This window comes from Chelonia mydas, chromosome 4, assembly GCF_015237465.2.
Source record: "Chelonia mydas isolate rCheMyd1 chromosome 4, rCheMyd1.pri.v2, whole genome shotgun sequence".
NCBI classification, from domain to species: domain Eukaryota; kingdom Metazoa; phylum Chordata; order Testudines; family Cheloniidae; genus Chelonia; species Chelonia mydas.
Window position 1 is genome coordinate 81,289,741 of NC_057852.1, and position 27,580 is coordinate 81,317,320.

The 27,580-nt window shown below is 39.4% G+C and overlaps 1 protein-coding gene across 3 annotated transcripts in view; it reads right to left on the minus strand.

Moving 5' to 3' along the window:
• The window catches only part of SORBS2 (sorbin and SH3 domain containing 2), a 273,664-nt gene that overhangs the window by 221,250 nt on the left and 24,834 nt on the right, over positions 1-27,580 (minus strand). For all 3 annotated transcript variants that reach the window (XM_037897656.2, XM_043546101.1, XM_037897655.2), the window contains exon 2: positions 14,697-14,832. The gene's annotated coding sequence lies outside the window, so the exon portion shown is untranslated. The remainder of the gene's footprint in view (positions 1-14,696; positions 14,833-27,580) is intronic.

The window sequence follows — 27,580 nt, forward strand, 5'->3', positions numbered from 1 at the left end:
CTTTTGCAACATTACCTTGTTTTTAATTTTCCATTTTTTGATATTTTTAATGATGATTTTTTTATGCTTGGCTTTTTTTTTTTTATTTAAAGCGGCCTTTATAGCTTTGTGGGTTTTACATAGCTTTTTTTTAAATTGAGCAAAGCTGAGATTTTTTTTGGTTGTGGCAAATAGTAAATGTGATTATTGGTAAACCCAGTACTTACATTACATTTACATTTGTTTATTAATGGGTTGCTAACACTTTTATTTTTTTTTCAACTTTTTTTTTTAGGAATTAATAAATACACATTACTCATTATACAGTATTTTGGTTTTATTATTTAATTTATTTTATACACAGGATTTTAGTGAAATGTTTTTACTTTGGAGCAACAGGCACGGACAAGCACACCCACTTTTGAAGAGTCCACTCAGTACAACCTCTGGTGTTTAATAGCTTCCCTCCCTCCCCAGCCCACTGGCTTAAGGTTTGGGGTAGCCAGAAGGATTCCATGTGCCATATGAGGAGTGGGCTAACTTCTTATATTTTTGCTTTTAGAGCTTGCTGGTGTGCATTTTTAATAACAATTTTTTAATTAAAAGGTTTGGGTTTACTATGCTAGAAACATACTGTATTTATTTGTATTGATAAGTATTAAACAGTGATCTTTTCCTTTGCTTTAGCAAGTGTATTAAAACATTAGTGTTTTTTGATATTACCCAAAACATTTTGTGTTTTAAGGTGGACAAAGCAAGTATTTGCATTTTAGTACATTCCACAGCTATAGCAGTATGGTTTTTTATTTTTATTTGTTTTTGTATTAGGCTGTCCTGTAGCTGGGACAGAGAGCTTAATTCATTTTTAATTATTTTTAGGTTTATAGTATTTATAACTTTTGCTTTAAAATTAATTTTCCTAATATGGTATCTGCTACCTGAGGATTTTTTTTTTGTAATATTTAATACACAACAGTGCTAGCAACAAGACAAACAACACAAGACAAAACATAGAACACAAAACACAATTTTTATTGTGACAGTAGATTTATGGTTTTTGGGTTGCTTTTTAGCTGGCATTAGTTTTTTTTTATTTTTTGAAAGACAAAAATAACATATTTTACCCCTTTGGGGGTGGCAGATTATTCCTTAAAATATATATATATATATATATATTTTACAAATATTTTTGCTGATTGCAGGCAAAACAGAGGAATTACCCCCATATTTTCCTGTGTTTGTTTTATACACAGGCTAGGTTTTAATGGCTTTTACCTTTATTAGTTAGGTAATTTCCATTAACACAGATGCTTTTTGGTTTGCATTTGGATTGAAAGCCATTAGCAGCTTAGAGACTTTGTTTTAAAAGGGACACACAATTAACTTTTATCAGAATTTTGATTACTGTTTATTTTTAATTTTTGCTTTTAAAACATACAAAAATTTGAAAAAGAAAACACAACCTATGGTGGCTTTCTTTGGACCCCTAATAGGATTTTAATTAAGTAGCATGGTATGTTTGAATGTTTTTTACTCCTTCTGCAATATACACTGCTTTGTTTTTATATAGCTGTCTATAGATTACATTTTTTATACATTTGGGGCAGTTAAGTTTTAATAGAACCCTTTCATTTTTTTTTTTTAGCAAATTTGATTAAATTGTTTATAGTTAACTGATCTTTTTTTTTTTGCCTTGATTATTTACAGACTTTTTTTGGAAAAGGGCCCATTTTTCCTTCAGAATGGTTGCAAAGAAACCAAGAATTTTTTTTATAACATTTTTTTTAAATACTGTTACAATGTTTAATTGATTAATCCCTCCAGCCTTTGCCGAATTAATTTTTTTAAATTTGATTATTTTTTAAAAAGACATTTTAATTAATTTAGATTTTATTATTTTAAATACTATTTTAGGGATTTGAATTTTTGATGTTCGCATTTTTTTATTGTTTTTTATTTTTTGCTAACTATGCCGTTAGGGCTTTTAACCTGTTTTTTACTTTTTTTATTTGTTGCTTGCCTGCTTGTTTGAGCCCAATCCTGTTTTCCTTGCTGCACCATCCCTTTCCATGGGCACAGGCTTTGTTTTACTACCAATTTAGGACGGAGGGTGGGCTACTTAATTAGCCCCCACCCCTCCTGGTCCCTTTCCTTAAACATTTTTTTTAAATTGTGGAATTACCATAATATTACTTACAAGAAATAATATACTGCCCAAACTCCTATATTCTTTAGATTTTGGTTCAACAGAGCAAGATTTGTTTAAAAGGAATAATCTTTTGAAAAAAGTATTATCTTTGAATTGCTTCCTTTTAAACATTTTTCTACAGGTGCTACCACTATTTGCCCACACTTTTTTAGAGTTGGGTTTTATATAGAAAATATTGCCTGAACATATTTTTATGAATTTTTTAAATTTTTATAACTTTTTTGTTACAATTTGTTAGTACAGCTTTTAAGGTTTTTTTAGTTACTTGAAATTTTAGGTTGCCCACGATTGCACCAGGGCTTACAATGTTCACCCTCCCCCCTTCGGGCCGGAGGGAGAGACGCTAAACCTCCCTCCATATTACTTGGTCTAATACCACTGAGGGTTCATACACCAAATAAAACCCTTCCCGGGCAGAGCGAAACACCGTAAGTTCTCCTCTTTAACTTAGGCATGCTACTGCTGAGGGTGTATGCACTGAGGATTGTTTGCTTGGAGCAAGAATTTTTAAGTCCTCCTCCTATTACCCGGGACTTCTACAACCGGTGGTATACCCACCTGCACCTTTCCCCCGCCAACCAGGGTGGAGAGAGGAATGCTAAACCTTTCTTCGGTTTTCAGGCATACTACGGCTAAGAATGGGCACATGTTTAATTATAAATTTTTTAACATGTAATACCAACAGTGCCATAGAGCAAACATAAAATGCCCAGGGCAGAACAGTTGGTGCGCTCCACAGGCTCCCCCCCGGGAATTCTCCACCAAAACTGTGACAGATTTTTGTTACCATCTGCCTGAGGCATTAGGTGATTAGGCTGAGGCCGCAGGATTGTTAGGGGAGGAGATGACAGAGCACACCAAGTAACTGAGTTTTAAAGCTTTATAAATAAATAAAAAGAAATAACAGCGGAAAGTGCTGAGGGGGGAGCCTTCTCCACGCCACTTAGAGGAAGAAAGAAAGTGTTAGTGCCCCAAGCCCTAACCCACTTTTATACTTATACCTGCACTACCCGAGGCTGGCCAAGCCTGGATGTAACGTAAGAAGAAGAAGGGGAAGGATGAACGGGAGTTCTTGTCCAGTGCACGGGTTGTTCAGGGTCCGCTGTTGATATTCAACTCGCTTTAGCTTTTGGGAGGGTTTTAAGTCCTGGGTTCTTCTGGGGCGTTTTGCTTAGGGGCCTTTGTTTTTTGTGCTTTTTGTACCAGTTTAAACTGTCCTTTTGAGGCTTTTTTGGCATTTTAAAAACATATTGGCTTTAGGGTCACAAGACTGTTATGTTTTTATTTGCTAACCTTTGCATTTTTACGAGTTTTGCTTTTTTTTTTTTTTTTTTAGGTTTGTTTGGTTTCGGTTTTTTTTTTAATAGGCTTTTGGCTGTTTAGCAGCAGGGAGCTTGTGTGCGTGGGCCTTGAGTGGCAGTTTTGCCCCTCATTTTTGAGCCTAGCTGAATTGTTGAGTTAACCAGTTTCTTTTTCCCTTCCCTCCCCCTTTGGCCTTTTGCTACCTGCAAAGGAATTTTTTGCTTTACACTTACACCTTTAACCCTTTTTGAGATTCTTTTGCTAATGCTTTTGTATGTATTAAATATATGATGCTGGTGTTTACCTAGGGGCAGGCAGCTATATTGTGACAGCTCAGGAATAGAAAATGCAGCTGAAATCTGTGATTTTGGCCTGGACTATATCAAAGAGCAGGATCTTCCAGACTGTGGTACATCCCAAGGAGACCATTGGTGGGCAGTGGATAGTAGGCTAGGGACTGCAATCCCTACTGCAGGAACGGTGCTGATCCCAGTACCAATGGTGATCCAAGGACTGAGAATGGTGCTTCGAAGATGAAGGGGAAGAGGAAGAAGTCCCTGATCTCAAGGAGCCCTAGAAGTCATCCAGTGTGAATGGAGGCACCACCCCTGAGGTAGCAAACAGTCAGCCTCGTCCGGCACATAATACAGAGAAGGCACTGGTGCAGCAGATGAATGAGTAGTTGATGCTGTTGGTACTGGGAGAGGCATTGCCCTTGTAATTGGCACCAGAACAATGATGGTGCAGAGACCATCTGTTAAGGACACTGTCAGTGCCAAAGATAGCATCCCCACGATTAACCCCTCAGCACCACAAAGGACACTGGCAGCAACTCTTCAGTCTGAACTCTGGACGGTGTGGAATGTGGTGCTGACGAGCATCACTGCTCCACAACCTGACCTGGCAGGGCCAATGGCACAGCAGAATGAAGTAGAAGCCATGGTAGCTGACAGCCCCTGAACTGCAGGGGAATCTGGAATGGAAAGGCAAAGCAGGATTGATATGGTATGTCAATGGCGTGGAGATGGTGGGTGCTGATGATGTCTTTGTCAGTACCAGACTCAACAAATGTTTCATGGCCAAAACTGGAGTCAATGGTATAGAGTCCCATTGATATCAGCACAGTACCTGGGAGTGGTTAGAGGACACAGCTCCATCATACATATGACTCTCAGTGCCAGTCAGCACTCCTCTTAGAAGACGAAGAGGAATCCTTTCAAGTCCTGGACTGGTCCCAATTGGTCTCATGGCGTCTCTTCCTTGGTGGACACAAAGGAGAACAATATCTCTCTTCCTGTTAGGGGAAGCACTGGATCTTGAGCCAGGAGCCACATCTCCCGTCAGCGCTATAGGAAGAGGTCTGAAGAGGTCCTCTGCTGAAGCAGACCTCATGGCCCGCTCTAAGAGGTGCTGTTTCTCGCACCTGCATTGGCTTCTTAAATGACTTGCATATAGAGCACCTCGCTACAAGTGTGGGGGGGAAGAGTCTCTAGTGGGGATAGCTACCCCACATGATGGGCAATGTTTAAACCCCAGCGAAGGCATCACCCACGTTAACTATCTATCCTAACCACTATAACTAAACCTAAAGGTGCTACTAAGCTACACTACAATGAATTATTTACCAGGAGTGGCCAAACTAACCAACCCTTCGAGCCACATACAATAATCTTCAGAAGTTCGAAAGATGCAAGACATGCACAACTTGTTCTGTGAGCTGGTGCCTGCTGGGGTGTAGGGCTAAAGCCCTTATACCCCCCTCCCTGCAGGGAAGAAGTTCCTAGTCCCACCACCCCACTGCAGGGCAGAAGTCCCTACTCCCACCAGCCCACCGCAGGGCAGAAGCCCCAAGCTCCCCCCGCCCCCAGTCTAGTAGGCAAAGAATGGGGGAGGGGGCTCCATGAGTTATACTTTAACTGCAAGGCTCTGTTTGGCCATGACTACTATATACAATAAATTCCCAGGGTACTGTAACTGAGAAAAACACTGTGAGGTCAATCACCACACAGAATGCTCCGACTCCTGCTGAGGGTGGTGAGAAGGAACTGAGGAGAGTTGGGGCAATGCCGCCCTTATGTAGCCAGGGAAAGTCTAGAACCACAGGGAGCGAGCACTGACACTAAAGATACTGCTAGGCAAAATTCTCCGGCTGCGATGTGCCAGGCACATGCACACCTGAGTGGAATACATATCTGCAACCACTCAAAGAACTACATTGTGTGACTTAGCTGACCACTCAAGCAGATTGAATTCAAAATACTAAGTGTACTTAAAACATTCACTAGTTTGTGACAATCCAATAGACATAAATATATTCTTTAAAGTTTTGTTAGAACAATTATGAATAAAAACCAAGTTTCTTCAAGTTATGATGGATTCCCAGATAATTCACAAACAAACAAAAGGCCAAACCCAATAAATAAGCAGCTTGCAACAAGTAGTTCCGCCAGCTGATTCCAAGGCTCGCCAAACCTGCACTGTCATGTTAAATGTTTGTCAGGCTCTGATAGGGCTTATTCAGGTGGCACAGATTTCCACCAGAAACATTTGTCCAGTCCTAGTTAATTTTTGGGCGAAGTTTGCATAATTATTAGTAACAGGCTAAATTTGAAAGTCTGAAGTTCCAAAGACTGGCACCTCTGCTTCCAGTTCTAACTGGAACCTGGAAATACAAAGGTTTGTGAAAACGAAAATAAGAAAACAAATCAAAAACAAAGATCTTCACATATATCCAAACTACTGAACTTGAAAAAGGTCGTGTTTGGGTGCCATTAGAGTTCTTCTGGATGAAGTTTAGGTCAGCTGGTGTTTCACTTTATCTGATACACCCATTCCCAATTATTATGTTTGTCAAACATTTATTGAATTTCTGATCACTTCCTTTTACAAGCATTTATTAGGCACCTGTCACCATGGATATTTAAGCAGTGTAAGAGGCCTTCAAGATCTCAGTAAGAGATCAAATAGCATGCTGACCTTCTCCCTGAAGCTTTACCAATCATCTAGGATAGGTTTTATTGAAAACTCTTACAACTGTAGACTGTCACTTTAAATTCCAGGATATTTCCTGGTTCTGTTTTCCCCAGCGGGGGGCTCTATAGAGAATTATAGATCTGGGCCAGCCTAGCAGCAATCAGTATGCAGCCAAACAGCCCATACAAAGAAGGGGTGAGTTGTGTCTGTTTTAGAGAGCAGCCTTCCTTTGTCTCTCTGTTCTTGGGTTCTGTGTGCAGTGTCCCACTACAACCTGCCAGAGACAGTATTCTATGTTTTTATTTAACTTCTCTGTGTATCTGCTGTGAACATAATAACAAAGGAAACTAGCATTTAATCAATTGGAATGTCCTCACTAAAGCAGTGAATCATGCAACTGTTTCTAAGCTACCGGCCTTGTGCTTATCCTATGTCTGCAGGGAGTGAATTCCATATATGTAGGCTCACTACATAGAAAGTGCTCCCACTACCATACACAAGCTTCACATGGCATCAAGTTTTAGGGTTCCAATGAGCACAGATCATATAATAACTCAGAGATGGTACCGAAGAGAGTTTGAGCCTAGGCCATTTAGGACTTCATACAGGATAACCACTACCCAGAATTTCACCTAGTAGTGGATTTAGAGCTTTTTAATATAATTCACAATAAAAAAAAACAAAACTGGGCAGCTACTGACATTTATTTCCTAGACATATTTATATTTCCTTGACAGCACATGGAATTATGAATTACAGTCCCAGTTCTACCTATGAATTAATTTGAACACTTGCCTGAATCTAATTTCCTCCATGCAAATCCATTAGTGCAAAATGTTATATATGTACTACTATTAGACATTTCAAGAGAGAATGTCAACATAAGTAGATACATTTGGCTCCAATATTGAGTTCCTATAGCAGAGGCAGGCTTCTGGATTTCCTCCCCCCACTACAGTCTTGGATTTTCAGAAGCACTCAGCGTTGGCTTAATGTGGCTCCCGTTTAAGTGAATGGGAGCTATTGACTTCAATGGGAGCAGCATCAGGGCCAACACTGAGCACTTCTGAAAGTCCAGCCCTTGATGTGACTCTCCCTTCTCTTTTTTCACTGTTCTTTCTTCCCACTTCACCACTGAGTGTTAATTTCTTTTATCTGTTTGAGTCCCATTTGTGCCAGGTTAATTTGGGCCTCAGCTGTTGCTGCAATAGTCCAGTTACTGGTCTTGATCTTCAAATACAGGACCTGGTTGGAAGGGGGAATCACAGGTGACTTAACTCCATCTTTGGATTCCCTGATCTATAGGACTGCTGGTAGCCAGTCCAGGCAGCTCTAACTTAGCAAAGACTCATTGCAGTAGCTGAGGAGAATGCCCCCTCCCTCTAGCAAGTTCCGTATACTCAGGGCTGTGAGTGGGCCCATGCAGAGCTGGATACACTGGGTGAATCCCCAGCTGGCCACCAACACTGAGTGTATTGGGGCTGAGGATCTGGCCCCCTGAATATGCCTGCTTTTGAGGCAGTGCTCCTTGCTAAGAAGTGTGGTCTCTCTTCCAATACCTCTTCTGCATTTTCCCTTTCTCTGTGTTGGGCTTCCTCTCCTCCCTTATTTTACTCCTATCACCTCTTTTGTTATCACTCACTTCTACTTCCCTCTACCTTCCATTGCCTATAATCTCAAATGATCTTTCTTGTCTCTATCCTCTATGCTGCTGTTGACTCAACTTATTATAGCTACTTTTTGCACATTTATAATTGAAATTGTTGCTTGAAATGACTTTTACATTCACATTTCAAAGTTTGTCCAATTAATTTAACATCACTGAAGCAAAGAATGACAACCAACAGTGTGCATACCTCTAACTCTGCCAACACCAAAATCTGGAACACAAAGTGTGACAAACATCCAAAATGAGGAAGGGAGGGAGGGGACAGATGGACAAGTAAATTTGCGCAGAAAACCAATTATGGTGGCAATTCACTCATTTAGTTTAATTCGCTCTTTCTGTAACCTCAGTTTCATATTCTTTTTATTCCTGATGTAAACAATTTTCAGCAGTAGAAAGGATAGGACACCAAATGTGTGTGGAATTTAGGAAACCACCCAACCCAAATGAATGACATCCCTTGATATGAGGTATGTGAGCCTGGGTTTGGAACACATGCCTCAAATCACAGGGAGCACAATGTCAGGTTGGAACTGGCCCTGTGAGCTACTGAGGTTAATACTTTGATATGGAGCACTCCCTATTGCATTTATGCAAAAATCTGACATCATGATTCAGGACCTATGAGGAAATGGGAAAGTCAGGCTTCCAGTAGCAAATTAAGTTTCCCGTATTGCACGCCTGTCCTGCTTTGAACTAATGTAAATAGATTATTGATAATGCCAAAGCTAGGCATTGAAAAGGCCCAAATCAATACAAAATGGTATTACTGTTGTATTTCATAGATTGCCCTGATCGTAATCTGATTTGTTTACTTTCTCACTAATCGACAGTTCTATCTGCAATCTGCTTATTACATAAAAAGGGTGGTGGTACAATGGTAAGGTGACAGATAAAGACAGGAAACGAAAAAGGGCTCATCAGCAATGTTAGCTCAACAGCATTTACAGCGTGGAGAAGCTTTTAGCAAAGGAAATACAATTTATGCTTCATCTGCTGGTCTCAGAGCTCCTTACATTAAGACAGTCCATCGTAGGGTCTCAGGAATAGTGGAATGGTGCTGCAAAAGCAGCTATCCTCTTTCACATTTCTGCAAAGACCAGAGAAGAGCCACATATGGGGAGTTTCTGCCAGACATGGATCTAGTTGGCCACTGTTTTTTTTATTTATTTATTTTTTTTAAACAAGGATGGAAAAAATCCTTAAGGGGGACCAAGCAGTTAAGCTTCCTAGGCTTTAGGGTGGCATACGTATTTAAGCCTCCTCAAATGCTAAAGAGTATTGAATATTTAGTGAGTTAAACCACTAATGACACACATTAGTCATTAAACTACTAATATACATAGACAAGCACGCTCTTATACATGAACTTAAGTCATTAATTCTTTAAGGATAACTGAGGCTTACTAAAATACATTCAAAGATGCACCTAATAGATACACACTTAGGTGTGAACTTAAAAAAATGCACACATAGATGCCTTATCTCTCTATAAGAAGAAACACACAGTTAACATAGCTTTCAGTATCGTTCATAACTTTACTTTTATGATGAAAAGTGCTATGTAAGAGCTACATATTATTAACCAATCAATATTTTTCAAACTAGACCATACACTAGGGTTGGTTAAAATTTTCCAATGAAACTATTTTTGATGGGAAATTGAGTTTTCTATTACACTATTTTTGGGGGGAAAAATATCTACTTTCCACAATTATTTCAATTTTTCACCAAAAAATGTCTGAGAACTGAAAAGTCTCCAGCTTTCATTGGAAAACCAAAATATTTTGGCTGTAAACAAACATATCAATTCAGATATGCCATCTCAGTGCCTCGTGGAAATTCTAGTTTTAATGCTTCATGTCCCCATTCTCCTCTGGGCTGGGCTGCCAAGTCAGACTTATTTCCCATGATGCACCATGACCATAGTACTCCCATAATGCATTGTCTTGCCTCACAAAGAGGGGAAACCATGGTGCATCATGGGAAAGATAGACTGATCAGAGACTTTTGCCTGTAGAGAAGAAAAGGAGTATGAATTACCTAAACTACACCTTCAGTGCAGCACCACAGTGGTGTTTACAAATTGAACTACTTTGGTTTTAGATTTTTGGCCAAAAAGTCAAAGTTTTCTATCATGGATATTCCCATCTGTTCAGAGACCAAACAGCAAAAATTTCAGCCCAGAAGGTAAGAGTTCTTTTGGAAAGTGATTAGCAAATAAAAGAAGAAGATTGCCATCAAAACAATTTTGCAGTCAATTTTGCTCACTACCAGATGACTATTATATTGTAAAGACAAGGTACTACAACCTTAACTCACTCCCCACAAACTGCAGGAGGCTCATCAGGACGTCTTTCTCCAAGACCCTCTGTCTTAATGGCACTCTGTTGGCTCTGAAGTGACTGGAGTCCCTCCAGGGGTAAGGGTGTTTCCCAAGCCAAGGAGACAGAAGGGAGAGGAAATGTCCTTCTTTTTCCCACAAGGCAGTAATGGGGAACAAAAGATAAAGGGGAGCCCTTTTCCCAGCAGCCAGCGTGAAGGGAGAAAAGATGAAGTTCTTACATAATATGCCATCACGTCACAACATTACAGCTCTACATAATGATGATGAGTTGCAACAGTGCAACTAGACAAAGTAAACACTGTGATGCTACATTAGGACATAATTTGTGACTCTGTGACTTTATTAGATGACAAATAGCTGTCCAGCTGTTGAAGTCAAACAGCACAGCTCTATCTGGTCTTCATTCAGTTCATTCCATAACACGAGTGAATAGAAATAAAGAATAGTGAGCATGATTCTGCTCTCACTTCCACCATAGTGTGAAAGAAGAATCAAGTTTATTACTTATTCTACCTACATAAAACCTGAGTGTTCCAGCTATACGTATGAGAAGTGCCACCAGTGCAGGGCTATTAGCTCTCTGCAGCTGCTATCCTTACTCAACTTATACAGAGGGACTACTAGGGTACAACAGCAGCTGCATCCCTCTCCACAAGTGTCTTGGGTATAGAGGCAAATTATCTATGTCAATGCTGAACCATTGCCCTGGGCTTGTCCCAGAACTATCCACTATCACCCTCAACCTTCTGTGCTGATCTTTGTAGGCCCAGTGCGGAGACTACTTTTGTGGCTTGCAGTAAATAGGCAGACATGCTCAGCCAGTTGACCCTGGTGCATCCCCACTCTGATCCTTAAGTAGTAAAGAGGGCAGTGTGCTGCCCTTCACACAATGGATGAATTTCAGCCATTCTGCATACTTTGTTCTACTATTTTTAAACAGTCTTATTTTCTCTGTTTCAACATGGTCACATAGCGTTAAACAACATTCAGTTAGAACAAATACCCACTAATCTCTGCTATTGATAAGTGTGTGTAACTCACAGTAATCTCCACAGGAGCTACCCATGTTCACCGATGGCAGAACAGATGTTAAATTCAAATTCTTTATCAGCGTGAAAAATTCTTACTACACAAGTAATCCTAGCTATCAGGATAGAACCTTAATTGTTTCTAGAAGCAACACATCCTGAAAGCAATCACTGTATTTGGAAAACAGACCTGTACATCGGGAACAAATCAAGGAAATTCTGAGATGTCCTATTTGATCAGATGTGTAGGCTCCATTATCAAAAGCTTACACATACTCCTCTGTTTAAATTTATAGACAGTGGTGACAAGTCACATTTGTTTATTCAACCAACACTAACTGCTCTGAGTGATCCTTTACTCTCCAAACACATTGCATTACAAGTAACAGCACTAGGCTATTCAAGACTTACAAGGCTCCCTGGGAGCATATCAGTTAAGTAAAATAAAAAATGTAAACCAGGAAGTTTATTATTTTTTCACTGACATATTTGACATCACCTTTGGAGAGTGAACAAAGACACACTGTCAAAGGGAGAAACCTGCACAAAATGTTACTGTGTTCTTCATGAATGCAGAGGTATGTTTAAGCAAAGAAAGACATTCCATTGCTCTCCTGAGACTTCCTTCATTCAGCTGATTTACTTATGGTGCCACATTCACACCACTACAATTCAGATTGTGTCAGCATTTCACACACTGACTCCTAATTGCTGGAGCTTATTACTTGATCCTAAAAATTAATGCTAACCTGAAATTTAGCATTACTTGGTCTCGTTCTTGAGCAATTTTATTTGACTATAATTTTTTTTAATGAAATGTTTCATCATTTTAAAGTGGAAAATTCCCAGTTATAGACATTCCTTCACACTTACTTTACATAACTCAGATATTATTCTGATAAAAAATAGTATTTGGAAAGTTTTGCCAAGAATATAGTTTTGTTGTATTTTTTTCTCCAAAAGGCTCTGTTGCTGAGAAACACACATTTCTTCCAGACTTTCATCTACAATCACGTGCTCACTCCACAGGGGACCACATTACAGCAACCAACCTTCTCTCTAAACAGTATTCCTTTCAGAGGTCCTTAAAAACCTCTTTATAATGGGCCATCCACAAATGGGCTAACAGATAAGTCAAGCGGTCATTACTGCACGGTGGAAAAGTTGGGTACATCAGTGAGAAAAGAGTGATCAAGCTGGGGGAAGAGGAAGTGGGGTCTTTTGGTGAGGGATAAGAAGGCAACAGGCTCACTGTTCAGGAAGACAAGTAGGTAGGAGAGAAGAGCTCTATATGAGTAGAAGAGGCGGTTTATGAGAAGTGGATGGGAGAAGGTGGCTGGGGTGGCCCAGCATTGATGCACAAAGAAGGATAGATTGTTGCGGAGAGGCACAGGCCAGTTGATTCCTTTTGGTCAGAGACCAGAATGTAACTTGACAAGGTGGTTTAGTCTGATACTTAAATGGACAAAATAACCACCAGGTCACTGGATTATTATGCATCATCTCACTAGCTATCTGAATGCGCTTATTAGGTGAGGAAGAATCAATCAGCCAGAGGTGTGTCTGCTGAGTGATGCAAATCCCACACAGCTCTGAGGTTGCTACCTGCCCAGAATTATCAACACCTGGTGGCCCGGGTGAAGAAGAGTCCAGGAATGGGATCCAGGTCTCCCATAGCAGTGAGAAACACTAGCACAGGGCTCTGACCAAAACCTGCATTTCTGAACAAATATCACAAGACACCCAAGATGTTAATTTTTATACAAGTCTATACTTTTTACCAAATATATATATTGTACAATAAAAACTATATACACACTTTATAACTTTATGTGAATTTTTCTTGTACAAAAAGTAAACTGAAAATTAAAATTAAATGAGTTAGGAAGCCCGGTCACAGCTTTTCAATAAGAGAATTGACCCCAACAACTTTCCCCTCCTGAAAAGTTTAAGACAGAACACTACTGTATTTTTAAATGTAACTTTGCTTTGACATATGGCCCAGGGTTTCAATAAACTTTTTTTTAAAATGTGAACTCTAATTCCAGGTTTTTCTATGGCAAAGATTGAAAAACCAACTATGCTGAACTGAGGCATACAGTACACAAGAACATAGTAATTATGGTAAGCCAGTGGTCCACAGTGTATGTGAGCTGATGGACTATGTCTCTGTAAGCTGTCATTTAATGCTAGCTTCTTGCTTAGAGAAGTCATAGCATGCAGCAGGAAGCTGATCATCGAAGCTCGAAAAAGTGATTGATCTCAGAAATGGAAGAATTGGTTTTGCTTTTTTAGACATTTTCTTCATTTTGTTCATAGTAAGGAAGAATACAGGAATGTAGTCGACAAATCAAAGTTTTTATTCAGAAGGTGTTGTCATATCACCATAGCAAAACATTCCCCCCATCCAAGATACGTTAACACCCCACAATCAAACTAAATGTTATGTTGGAAGTACACAGATCAAAGCACTTTGAAAACTGTAAGCCACATCAGGTATCCTTATAACAGAGTAAAGGGCAGTTACAGAAATATTTTATGAGTAGGTTAAAGAAGCCTGCTGGTAAACGTGCCAACACCACAGATTAACTAGGTGCATACATTAACATCAGTGAAAGAAAAATTAAATTTTACATTGCACATGTCAACGTTTTAGATTATATATTGTCTCTGCACCACATGCAACAAACAAGCAAACCAAGCAACACTAGTGAATCAATGGAAAAGATGATTTTAAACACTAAGGATTTATGTGCTATAATTGAGAAATTCTCTTTACTTAGATAGTTGATTGTATTCTACTAACTTTCAAACACTAAAAGCAGGAAGAAATCTAAAAATACAGTGATCTGGGGTTTTGCTTTAGATCTTCTCTTATGATTTGGATACAACCTGAGAGCTAAATTATTAAAATTTAAAACCCAGCCCATTCTAAAATGCAGTACATACAACTTTAGATGAATATTTCAGAGAGCCTCAAAAAGGCACAGTAAAGCAGGACCTAGACTCTTGCTTCTGTACAACATAATTGGGTTTGCACTTATGTACAGAAATAGAACATATGGCTAAGAAATACTAGTAATAAGTGGCAGGTTCTCTCTGAACATTAGCTAGATCATCAAGAAAGTCAGTCATGAGTGCAGTAAGAAAACCTAGAAAATATGTTTAACAAAAAATATATATATGACTTACCGGACAGACCCGCTTGGCTGTTTCTCAAGTGCAGAGGAAATAAGTGCTTCTTCCCTTGTACATGCAGTTCTTGTTTATTTAGCCTTTTTTAAAGGTTTGCACTACAAAGGTTTAAGTTTAAGTCAAATCCAGGAATCTGTAGGGGAAAAACAGGGAAGGGGATAAGAGAGTAAATGAATCTCAGCTGCTGGCTGGTACTACTGTTCTAGGAGCATTTGAGCTATTTTCAGCAACGGACGGGTTTGCCTACAGTCAGGATTAAAATGCAAAACATTCACACACATAAAAATCAGGAAACCCACAACAACAACTTTGTGCATTGTCCAAATTTTCATTTAAAGAAACAGAAGGAACAAGTAATGTTGATGCAGAAAAATAATGTAAAACACACATATGGGGCCTTTAAGACTATATTACCTATGGGCTCAGGAAATTAACCACTATATTTTCTTTTAGCTTGGAAAAGTAGCTTCAAGTTTAATCACCACTGAAGATGCTGTGCCATCTCCACAAAAGGGTTTCTCTGAGCTGGAAGGGCTTTCTCATTTGCTCATTTTGCATTCAAGTTTTTTTGATCTAGGTGATGTCAGTGTCTGATGGCAATCCAGTCTCCCAGCAGTTTATTTTCAGTTTGCATCTAAATTTTCAGTGTCAAGTGTGCTATTTTTTGAATGTCTAAATATTTCTGACTGTGGCCTGAGACTGTAGCTCGTCTTCTCAGTAAGGACCAGGGACCATTCAGTGACATAATGGAGTTACCCACATACCTGCCTGCACCTATTGAAAAAAATGACAAGGAAAACAAAGCATTTACTCAGGTTGGGCTACTGATCACAGAAAAACTTAGCTTCATATTCATGCTCTTCTGGTGCATGAAAGCTGGTTTCTTTGGGGCTTACAGATAACATCAGTGAACTGAAATCACTTCTTCCGTCATGTGAAGCAGCTTTTCAGGATGTCCTCTATAAATCTTTTCCTACCAATTGTGACAGGCACAGATTACTGTGCGTCATCAAGACAACTTCTCACATCCCACCACATCACTGTGGACTGCCCTTCACAAGTCTGTTATTTCCGTCAGAAGGAAAAAATAGCGTTCTGAAGTTACTTTCTAACCTGGATCCAAAACAAGTCCATGCTGTGTAGATTATAAAATGCTTTATTACATCTTTAAATCCAGCTCAGATTTTTACTTAACTGGTTTGCTCATTTGGATAGGTTTTATGAGCTCAATCATTGGACAGCTTCAGATTTTTTGATATATGGTCTGAGAGTGGCTGGCATTTGAGGAATGTTTTCCCTGATGCCTGAGTCAGGATATCAGACAAAAATACAGCAACCCAATAAAGCACCCATGTGATAAAGCAATTATATATTGGCAATTTTAACAAAAACACGAATGAGCAAATGTCCAATTAAAAATAACGTGCTCACACACCATAATGCAGGGCCAATCACAGTGATGAAGCTGTTAAAGTCCGAAAAGGAACTTACTCTTCTATGTAAGGGGAAGGATTCTCACAAAATTGATCCTTACCATTGTAGTGCCCCGTTAAGAACAATTGTTAACAAACAACATAACCACTAAATATTTGACTGCTAAGTTAAGCATTATTATTGCTCATTCTAAGTTGTCAGTTCCTATTGACACACACACGATTAGAATGAAGGAAATGTTATAAAAAGGAGATGCCCAGTCACCTTCTCAACTGTTTGAATGTCAGCCAAATCAATCTAGGACCACTATCTTACCACAAACATTCATCCATAGAGGTACAGAAGAGTTCAGCTCTATTACACTATACACCGATATCACACATACAACATTGTAGCTGTGTCTTAATGTTCAATTATTACTGAAGTAAGATTCTCTAATGTCCGCTACTATGCAGTGCTATATATCTTCTCAGAAGACAGCCATTCACTACATTTAGCTCCCTGATTTACCATCAGCACATATTCCATCTTGGCACCTTACATTGTTTATTATATGTTCTTTGCAATTTATTTTGTGTAAATCATAACATACCTGTTATCTTTTATAGCATGTACTACCCTGCTCAGTAGTACTGCTTTGGTATATGTTAATCATTCATTTCAGCTACTGGATATAAATCTTATCAGATGATGGTGAGTTAGAAATGTGTTATACTCTGTAAATATTACTAAAAATGTACATACCATCTGGTGCTCTCCAGGCCAGATCTGATCATCCCTATGTTTATTAGCAAAACAGACACAAAGCACAGATACAGAAGGCAAGAAAAATCATAACCAGATCCTTGTCATAGTTGCAAAGGCTGTTGCATTATACTTTTCAGACAATATTATTTACACTATTTGCCTTTTCAGTAACACTGGCAACTCCAACACAAACTCATTTGTATAATTGTTTTACTGGAGCATTATGATTCTACTGAAATCAGTACAAATAAATCAAAACTAAACTAAAAATAACAAAAATATATGTTGAGCATAGACATCCTGTCCAAGGCTTCATGCAATTCCATGTTTGGATAGTATTGGAGAAAGTTTGACAGACTAGTCTAGGATCTTAAATGTACACGTTAAGAATCTGGATAGATTAAAACCGTAACATAGGGTCACCACAAGGGAAAATTGTCTCTTCAAAATATCTACATACCTTCTATTAGTGATAATGGGAGTTTGGGACAGTTATTGAGGGGAAAATATAATAATTATAGGAATTCACCAGAAACAGTTTCCTAGGCCTACTTCTCCAGCCACTGCAAATGATCAACTCCTAGACAAGTCAGTGGGAATTCTCTGTATGCAGCGGCTGGAGAATTGTTCCTCCTTTGGAAAATTTCCCAGATTAGTTTGAAAGCTGTTCAGATCCCATAACTTAAGCACAGTATAACCAGGTGTAAACTATTATTATTATTATTGTGAGTGTTACTTCTACACAACTTTGTGATCACCCTTGGAGTGCTATTTCTGACATAATTCTCCTGTATGTGACAGCCTCATTTTCCTGTATGAATTATTACAGAAAAGAGTAAAAAAAACCTAAAAAAAAGTCCATTGGGGCAGATCCCCTCCCAAGTTCTGTGCCTTTGTGCTACTATGATTGACCACTGTGAGCCAAATAAATTCTCATTAAAGACCCGGAGAGAGGGTCCAACCTTGCTTTCTTTAATGACAATAGCAAAAACTTCCAGTGATTTCAATGGGAGCAGAACTAGGCCCTGAAGCTTATTTGCAAGGGTAGAAGGTGATGTGCAAGGAGCTTTCTCCTGCATACAAGTCTATCTCCAAAAGGGCCACCATAAGATACAGCTGGGGCCACCTCCCTCATCCCTTTCTGAAAGAGAGAGCAGAGCAGAGCAAGAGAAGTGGAGCCCATACTATACTCTGTAAAAGGGTGCCAGAGCGCTGTCTCCTGAATGGAACTTTCCCAGACCTTTTTTTGCTTTTTAACCAAGGCAGCCAGAATGCCTCTGAGGTACCCTGCTGCTGCCCAGCCTCTCCACATATGCTCCACCTCAGTATAGCCTGTGGTTGAAGAATCACAATATAATAGTGACTACAAGTTTATATATAGGGATAGCCACCCTTGGGATAATGTGCAAGCCCTTTGGGAGTCATGGAGGAAGCTCAGGGGGTCATAGAAGGTCATGCAAAAACAAACATTTGGGAAAAAAAAGTATCAATACATTTTTGGTAATAAAAATGTATAAACAACATCAGCTCTGTAACGGGATATACCTTTAAAGACATGCACCATATTGTTTTAACCTGAGAATCCCAGCTAGCGGATTAGTGTAGTCTAGTGAAAGATGAGAGTGTATGCAGAAAACTACTAGAGCTTCAACTAATAATAAAATATTGAACTTGCACCTGCATGTGTGCCCATCTGTCTGGATTTCCTTATATAAAACAGAAGTCCCATACAAAATGTTTTGTTATATATATATATATATGTACATTGTGGGGGGGTGAGGGGGAGGGGAAGGGGGGTTATGTCATTCAGTCATTAAATTTTTTGAAAAATCACCACAGACCTCAAAATTTTTACCACGGACACAGTGCTGATCCCTGACCACAGGGTAGAATGTGTTCTGAAGTGTTGGCAGCCAAGAGCACGAAGCCTCAAATTTATTGTGAGATTTAAAAAACAAATACGTATCACTCCACCCTCCCCACCCCCAAGAAAACCAGAAGCTTTGAAAAAAAATCCAACAAGACTTGATTACTTGGTGTGGCCATGTTATCAAAGAACCCTTCAAGGACTTTTAGGTATCTCTACGAACCATACAACAATGTAAAGGTGGAATAACATTGCTCCATCGGTTTTAAAAAGTATAGGGCCTGAACTGCTACCAAATAATGCCATTTTCCAAATAGTACTGTTATGTACAGCTGTGCAAACAACTGATTTTTTTGGTTCACTAGCTGATCGGAGGGGGGGAAATTGGGGGGAAAATATTTTAATGTTCTGGAAAACTGAAAAGTAAAAAAAGTTCTGTTTTGGATTGAATGAAACACTCATTTTTGAGGCTTTATTTTACTTTTTTTATTTGAAAAATGGAAATATTGCATTTTTAAAAATGTGATTTTTTTAATCCACCCCCCACCAAAACAATTAGACAAATTTGACATTAATTCACAATGTGTTTTAGTCTTTCCAGATCTACATTTCTCTGCTAAAACTCTTTTGTCCAAAAATTTTTGCTATGCTTTACTCTTTTCTACCATATTAGTGACATGGCTGAGGATGCCCAAGAACTTGATGAATTAAATGATATATCTGGTGCTGCATAATTTCTAGTGTTGCAATGTATGTTTCCAATTGTTTATTAAAGCAGACACTCTTATATACAGCTTTGCAAGGACAAACAACAAGAGACTACTTTATTCAAGACTTTGCAGGAAGCAGTCAAAGATTTCCACACCCAGTGGGAGTGGTGGATTGCAATCTGCATGGATGGTACCAAGGTGTTCACGGATAAGAATAGCAAACCAGTCGCATGGATCCAAAACACTACACATAATGCCTCACAGCTTTAGTTTGTTATGTGCTCCCAAGCTCTTGCTGCCTGGAAGTCTGAAATATACTGTTTTTACAGAGGTTATAAAGTAGTGAACTTTATTAAAGGCCACGCAATGTATTTTTGATTTTTTGACATTGCTCTCTTATCATGGATTCTTCTTACAACCAACTCCACTTTCCAGATGAAGTGAGACAGCACTTCACCTCATGACAGCTAAGTCAGCTCTTTATTTTAAGAGCAGAAGTGAAGGTTTTTCTGAATGATCGATCTCCCTTTGTGGAGTCCATCAATAATTCATTTTGGGTGTCATTGCTTAGCCTGTCTTGCTGAATGAGCTGAGCTTTCTTCGCCAGGGCTGGAACTCGAATGTTCTGTCCATGCGTGATTCATCAGAAAACTTTGAATTTGGTCTTCCTGAGCACAAACGGGAAACTTATAGTAGTTTCCTCTTGGCTTAGATTTTGTGGAGGGAACTGAGGAGCCAGCCAGGAATTATCAGGAAGCATCTGACCATTGAGAGTGACTGTCCCAAGGAACTGCAGGCCCAGCTGTAGTACTATTTTCCCCAATAACTCCTATGTGAAAGAAGTGGATCAGAAGACCCTGCATCCAAGATGTTACTGACTCATCAGCACTGACTGGATCATTGTAAGACAAATTGACAGGTATCTCTCATGAAAAAATTCTGCAGTTGACTTTCTCTAGTAACTTAGCTTTACTTGCAGGTGCCTTGAAAGTTCTGTTGTCATTTTCCTCCTTGTACTTTGAGGAAACCGTTTTCTCTTAGAATCATAGATTATTAGGGTTGGAAGAGACCTCAGGAGGTCATCTAGTCCAATCCCCTGCTCAAAGCAGGACCACACCAACTAAATCATCCCAGCCAAGGCTTTGTCAAGCCGGGCCTTAAAAACCTCTAAGGATGGAGATTCCACCACCTCCCTAGGTAACCCATTCCAGTGCTTCACCACCCTCCTCATGAAATAGTGTTTCCTAATATCCAACCTAGACCTCCCCATGGCAACTTGAGACCATTGCTTCTTGTTCTGTCATCTGCCACCACTGAGAACAGCCTACCTCCATCCTCTTTGGAACCCCCCTTCAGGTTGTTGAAGGCTGCTATCAAATCCCCCCTCACACTTCTCTTCTGCAGACTAAATAACCCCAGTCCCCTCAGCCTCTCCTCAAAAGTCATGTGTCCCAGCCCCCTAATCATTTTTGTTGCCCTCCGCTGGACTCTCTCCAATTTGTCCACATCCCTTCGGTAGTGGGGGGACCAAAACTGGACGCAATACTCCAGGTGTGGCCTCACCAGTGCTGAATAGAGGGGAACAATCACTTCCCTCGATCTGCTGGCAATGCTCCTACTAATATAGCCCAATATGCCATCAGCCTTCTTGGCAACAAGAGTACACTGTTGACTCATATCCAGTTTCTTGTCCACTGTAATCCTCAGGTCCTTTTCTGTAGAACTGCTGCTTAGCCAGTCGGTCCCCAGCCTGTAGCGGTGCATGGGATTCTTCCATCCTAAGTGCAAGACTCTGCACTTGTCCTTGTTGAACCTCATCAGATTTCTTTTGGCCCAATCTTCCCATTTGTCTAGGTCACTCTGGACCCTATACCTACCCTCCAGCGTATCTACCTCTCCTCCCAGCTTAGTGTCATCTGCGAACTTGCTGAGGGTGCAGTTAATCCCATCATCCAGATCACTGATAAAGATGTTGAACAAGACTGACCCCAGAAGCACTCCGCTTGATACCAGCTGCCAACTAGACATCAAGCTGTTGATCGCTAACCATTGAGCCCAACAATGTAGCCAGCTTTCTATCCACCTTATAGTCCATTCATGCAATCCATACTTTTTAAACTTGCTGGCAAGAATACTGTGGGAGACAGTATCAAAAGCTTTGCTAAATTCAAGATATATCACATCCACCGCTTTCCTCATATCCACAGAGCCAATTATCTCATCATAGAAGGCAATCAGGTTGGTCAGGCATGACTTGCCCTTGGTAAATCCATGTTGACTGTTCCTGACCACCTTCCTCTCCTCCAAGTGCTTCAAAATCGATTCCTTGAGGACCTGCTCCATGATTTTGCCGGGGACTGAAGTGAGGATGACCGGTCTGTAGTTCCCCAGGTTCTCTTTCTTCCCTTTTAAAATATGGGCACTATAATTTGCCTTTTTCCTATCGTCCGTGACCTCCCCCGATCACCACAAATTTTTGAAAGATAATGGCCAATGGCTCTGCAATCACATCAGCCAAAACCCTCAGCCCCCTTGGATGCACTTGATCTGGACCCACGGACTTGTGCACGTCCACCTTTTCTAAATAGTCCTTAACCTTTTCTTTCACCATTGAGGGCTTCTCACCTGCTCCTCATACTGTGTTGCCCAGTGCAGCAGTCTGGGAGCTGACCTTGTCTGTGAAGACCGAGGCAAAAAAAGCATTGAGTACTTCACCTTTTCCCACATCTTCAGTGCTTGCAATAAAAATTAGATATTGACCATCAACTAAAAATGAATTAAGTCTATTATTTCCTCTATCCAACTTTATATGGAACAGCTTTTGTCTATAAGAAAGATTCATCCAACATATTAAATTGTTAGTTTGTATCTCCTTTATAAAATTTGTTTTTCAGACATCATACTTAACAGCTATTGTCATAATTACAAAATTTCACCTGCTCACAATTTGGATTCTTGTTAGACAACACGCACAAAAACATTCTTAATATGGAAAGGAGTCATCAGCTCTGAAAGCTTGGGAAATTATTATTTAGCTTTGGAGAACTCCAGGCTCCCTGCCAATCACATTCTCAGAAAACCAGGTCTAGGGTGAAATTTTAGCCCCATCAAATTCTATGGGAAAACTTCCATTGACTTCATGAGATGAGGATTTCACTCCTGATGTCTAAGGAAGTGTGAATGACATTATTCAGTCAGCCTGTAGACCCACTGCACTATATGTTTTGGATTATTATTAAACATACTGGGATACCTTCATTCTGACATTACATGAGAACACCATCCTTCAAAAAATTATGATGTCAATACTCCTGCCATATAAGCAGACATGAATGCCAAATAACTGTATTAAATCAGGAAAGGAAATTCTCAGGATGAAGAGAAATACCTTTCAAAAGGCTTGTTAAAAAAAAAAAGCATGCTATTGACTCCAAAAATGTATATCTGCTCCTCAATAATCTGTGTTAATCCACATCCAGTACCTATGCCAATTACATTTAACTGGCATCAGTCTTATTATCCTTATTCTCATAAACTGAAAAAGCTGTGTTAACTGCAACTACAACTGATAAATTGTACAGACATAATATTCCAGTTACGTTGCTAGTAAAACAGACTTGCCTCTGCTCGAATGTTAATTTCAAATTATTACAAAAATGTAGAGAGCATAAATATGCAAAAGGATTTTGCAGGAAATACAAATCAGGAGTCTATTGTTTACCAAGTTCTGTGTGTGTACTGCCAGCCCATTGTTTCAGGAACTTTGTACAAGGTCACTTTTCTTTACATGCTCTCTTTTCTGCCAGAGCTGTGATCACTTACTGTGTTTTTTAATTACAGACATAGGCCCTGAACCTGTGAGGTACAGTGAGAGTGTAACAGGAGCTGAGAGAACAAAGTATTTTAAAAGGACTAGGCCCACGGTAAACTTGGGGCAAAATTCACCTTTGTGCAGGAGGCTAAACATAGTAGATTAGCCCCACTGTGTGCATAAGTGGGAACAAGGTGGCATTAGGCCATGTGCTGGCCCTTTACAGAGAGGTAATTTTCACACTGATGTATTTACAGAGAGCAATCATATGTCCCCTCAGCTTTCATTCTGTTAGGCTAAACAAGCCAAGCTCCTTAAGTCTCCTCTCATAAAACAGGTTCTCCATTTCTCTGATCATCCTTGTAAATCCTTGTCTGCACCTGTTCCAGTTTGAATTTATCTTTCTTAAACAAGGGAGACCAGAATTGCACACAGTATTCCACAAGATCTCACCAGTGCCTTGTATAATGGTAATAATACTTCCACCTATAATGCTTCCTATCTCTACTGCATCCTAGGACTGTACTAGCCTCTTTCATGGCCACATCATATTCGTGGCTCATAGTTATCCTGTGATCGACCAATAAACCCAATTCTTTCTCCTCTGATGCTTCCACCTGGCAAGTCCTCAGCTTATAGCAAAGACTCTTGTTGTTGATCCCTGAATGCATGACCTTGCACTATTAAATTTCATCCCATTTCTGTTACTCCAGTTTTCGAGGTCATCCAAATCTTCTTGTGTGACATTCTGGCCTTTTCCTGTATTGTTAATACCTCCCAACTTTGCCATCTGCAAATTTTATTAGCACACTCCTACTTTTTGTTCCAAGGTCATTAATGAAAATGTTAAATAAGATTGGGCCCAAGACTGATCCTTGAGAAACTCCACTAATAACTTCCCGCCAGCTGGATAGTTCATCTTTCAGTGTGACCCACTGTAGTCTCCCCTTTAACCAGTTCCTTACCCAACTTTCAATTCTCATATTAATCCCCATCTTCTCCAATATAACTAAATTTCCCATGTGGAACTGCATCAAATGCTTTACTGAAATCGAGGTAGATTAGACCTACACAATTTTTCAGACAAAAAAAATGCAATATCTTTTCAAAGAAACGAATCAGGTTCATCTGGCACGATCTACCTTTGTAAAAACATGGATTTTATCTCAATTACTGTTTACCGCTATGTCGTTAATTACTCTCCCTTTCAAGATTTGTTCTAAGGGGTTGCATTCAACTGAGGTCAAGCTAACAGGCCTGTAGTTTCCTAGACCAATTTTTGGTCCTCACTTAAAAATAGGCACTATATTTGCAGTTCTCCAGTCATAAGCTATGCATCTGTTTTTCAGCTAGGCCCTGAGTTTTCACTCAGTTTCCTACCTTGATTGAAGCACAAGGAGGGCAAGCAACTTCCTCATGGTCAAATGAATCACTGGCTTAGCACAGGCTAGAAGACCTCAGGATCCTCCTAAGTCTCAGTCATTGACCTCTAAGACTCTTTCACACAACACTGTCTTTTTTCACACAATCTAAGCATGCAGTCATTTACCCTCCAGAGTCCAGGAAAGGTAGTGTTTAGGACCTGGTGAGCACAGATAATTGGGAGGTAGCCATAAAAAACAATCAGATGTAGTACTACCATGATCCTTAAAATGCAGACTTGGACTAGCTCTGCTTTTTGCAATTCAAACTATTCAGTGATACTTATATCTGGGCATGTTTTCTAAAATTTTCCAGCTAGACACTGAAATCTTTGGAAACCACATCAGGTGTCTCCACTGTTTATATGGTTTTCTTCATAATCAGAGAGGCATCACCCCTAAATGAATTATTATGGCAGTAGGGAGCTCACTGATTTTCTCAGCGTGGAAAATAATGGTAAACAGGATTTTGTGGCCTATGACTTCTGGGAGGAGCCCACTTTTTTGGGCTTGACAAAGGGAGTGTCCATCAATCACACGTCCTGAGAGATCTCTTATGGTAAGGTTAGTGATTTGTTAATGTTATCCGCCTTGACTTTTGACAAAGTTTGATTGAACCAAATCTTTGTGTTAATCCACAAAAAGTTAAAATAGGATGATCTATGTCAAAAAGAATATCAACAAATAAAAAAAATGCTTTGTGACATCTGAAATAAAAGTGATTTCAATTTGTTAGTGCCTTTAATGGAAATGCTAAGCATCAAACTATTCATTTTTTGCAGGGAGTTTCTTTTTCACTTTGATACTTATGATATCATTCTAGTTTTCCTTTGTGAAAAACAGGTTCTATAGATATAGACACAGCCATACAGTGAAGTCCCCTTTTTCTTCTCCCTCAAGAGACCCATAATCTGTGGAAGGTTCTGTGTTTCACTCTTGAGTTTCTACTCGATGAAAGTTGGCCTGTCAGCTTCACACCACTGGGAGGTACACACTTGACTTACGTGACGGCAGGCTTGCACAGTAATAATAGGTAACAATAAATTAGACACAAAGTAGGCTTACCATGGCTGCAGACAATATGAAGTTTGAAAGCTTCAAGACAGGAAGAGGCTGAATAGAAAACTTATGTCATGAAAGTAATGATCAGAGTCAACGTTGTTCTAACTAGAAATGCTAAGCACAGCAAGACAATAAAACATGGGACTGATCACCCAGAAAATATGTCTTAATATGATTTTATTTATGCCTATCAGATTGTTGGAATGGAGAATATGTAATTTCATCTGTAACAGGTCACAATATCATTCTCAAGGGATAAATGCTTCAGGATGCTATTACACAGCAGTATTATTGTAATTACCATAATACAATATTTGGCCTTTTATATTATTTATTAGACACAGACAATGGACTCTGGTCCCATGCCTGGAGGAGCTTACAATCTAAGACACACATAGGGAAGGGAATAGCTTATTGGTTTAGTTTTATTAATATTAATTTAATTAATTATTTTCTTTAGAATTAATTATAAGTATAAGGATGGGCTTGAATTTCAGCTCTATTTCTAAACTGTACTTTTGATTTAGGATTCCCTGAGACCTCAGTTATGACAGTATTGGGACAAGATACACAAGAGCTGTTTCCCCTTACTATAACCTGGATCTACTCATCTGTCCATAGAATGTAAGCTTTTCAGAGCAGGGACAATAATTCCAGAGTGACTGCAAAGTGCCTAGCACATAGTGGGCAGTATTTAAATACATAATAAAAATGATAGTTCTTTTTGGAAATGAAGAGACCAAGGATGCCTCCTCTTCTTCTGCAGCATTATTCCTAAGCCACAGACCATCCTCAAGCGAGGTACCTGCTCCTCTTGTGTCAGATTTCCCCTCTTCCTGGCAAGTCCTTCTGGAAGTGCTAGGGAAGGAAGAGCTTTACTTGTGCTTCTAGGAAGAGCTGGAGTCCCCTGACTTTAATCTCTAAAATAAGTTTAGAAAGTACTCATGTGCTCCAACTGCCATTATAGTTACTGTGCAATCCTTGGCCCTTTGAGAGAGTGACTCAGGAAATCAGTGCTGAAGTCACTTTTGTTAACAGATAAATTACTAAATATTTAATATGTTTATCACATATTACTATGACAGTTAACAAATGAAAATGGCTTTTGTTTGCCATTTGAGTTCCCCACTGTACCATTAACTGTAGTACAATCTTTATTGGTTTGAAACATTTGTGTAAAGTATATAGTGCTTTTCGTGGCTGAGGGGAAAAAAGCTGATGTTCAGAGCGCACGAGGCAGCACGGGACTGTAGCTGCATTGCTAGTTCATCACTTTCTGCCCAATGATTCACAGCCAGAATTAACTTCTGGGCTATAGGGAGATAGCACGGAGTAAAGTCTTACATCCAAACAGTAGATGTTAGGGTGGTAAAGGAGGTGGATAGTCTATGTAGTGGATATTGTCTAAATTATTTTGACATCAATTTACTAATCCTCCTCTTTTGGCACACTGTACCTCTTTCGTTGTCTGTTGATGCTAATCCACTTAGTGACATTATTTCAGAAAAACAAAATAAAATTCAAAAACGAAAAGCACAACTGTGTATTTCCACCATTTGCTTCCCTGTATGGGTAATCTCCTCTATCAGTGACCATGAAGAGAAGACTATATGGATACCATTTTCAAAAGTGACTAGGGCTTCTGGGCACCTTGATTTTTGGGTGCCCAACTTGAGTCATGTTGAAGAGGGCCAATTTTCAGAAAACGCTGCACACCCAATCTCTGGAAACCAGGCCCATTTAAGATATCACACACTGGACACCCAAAAATGGAAGCACCCAAATCACTAGTTCTTTTGAAAATCTCGGCTTATGCTATGTCATTGTAA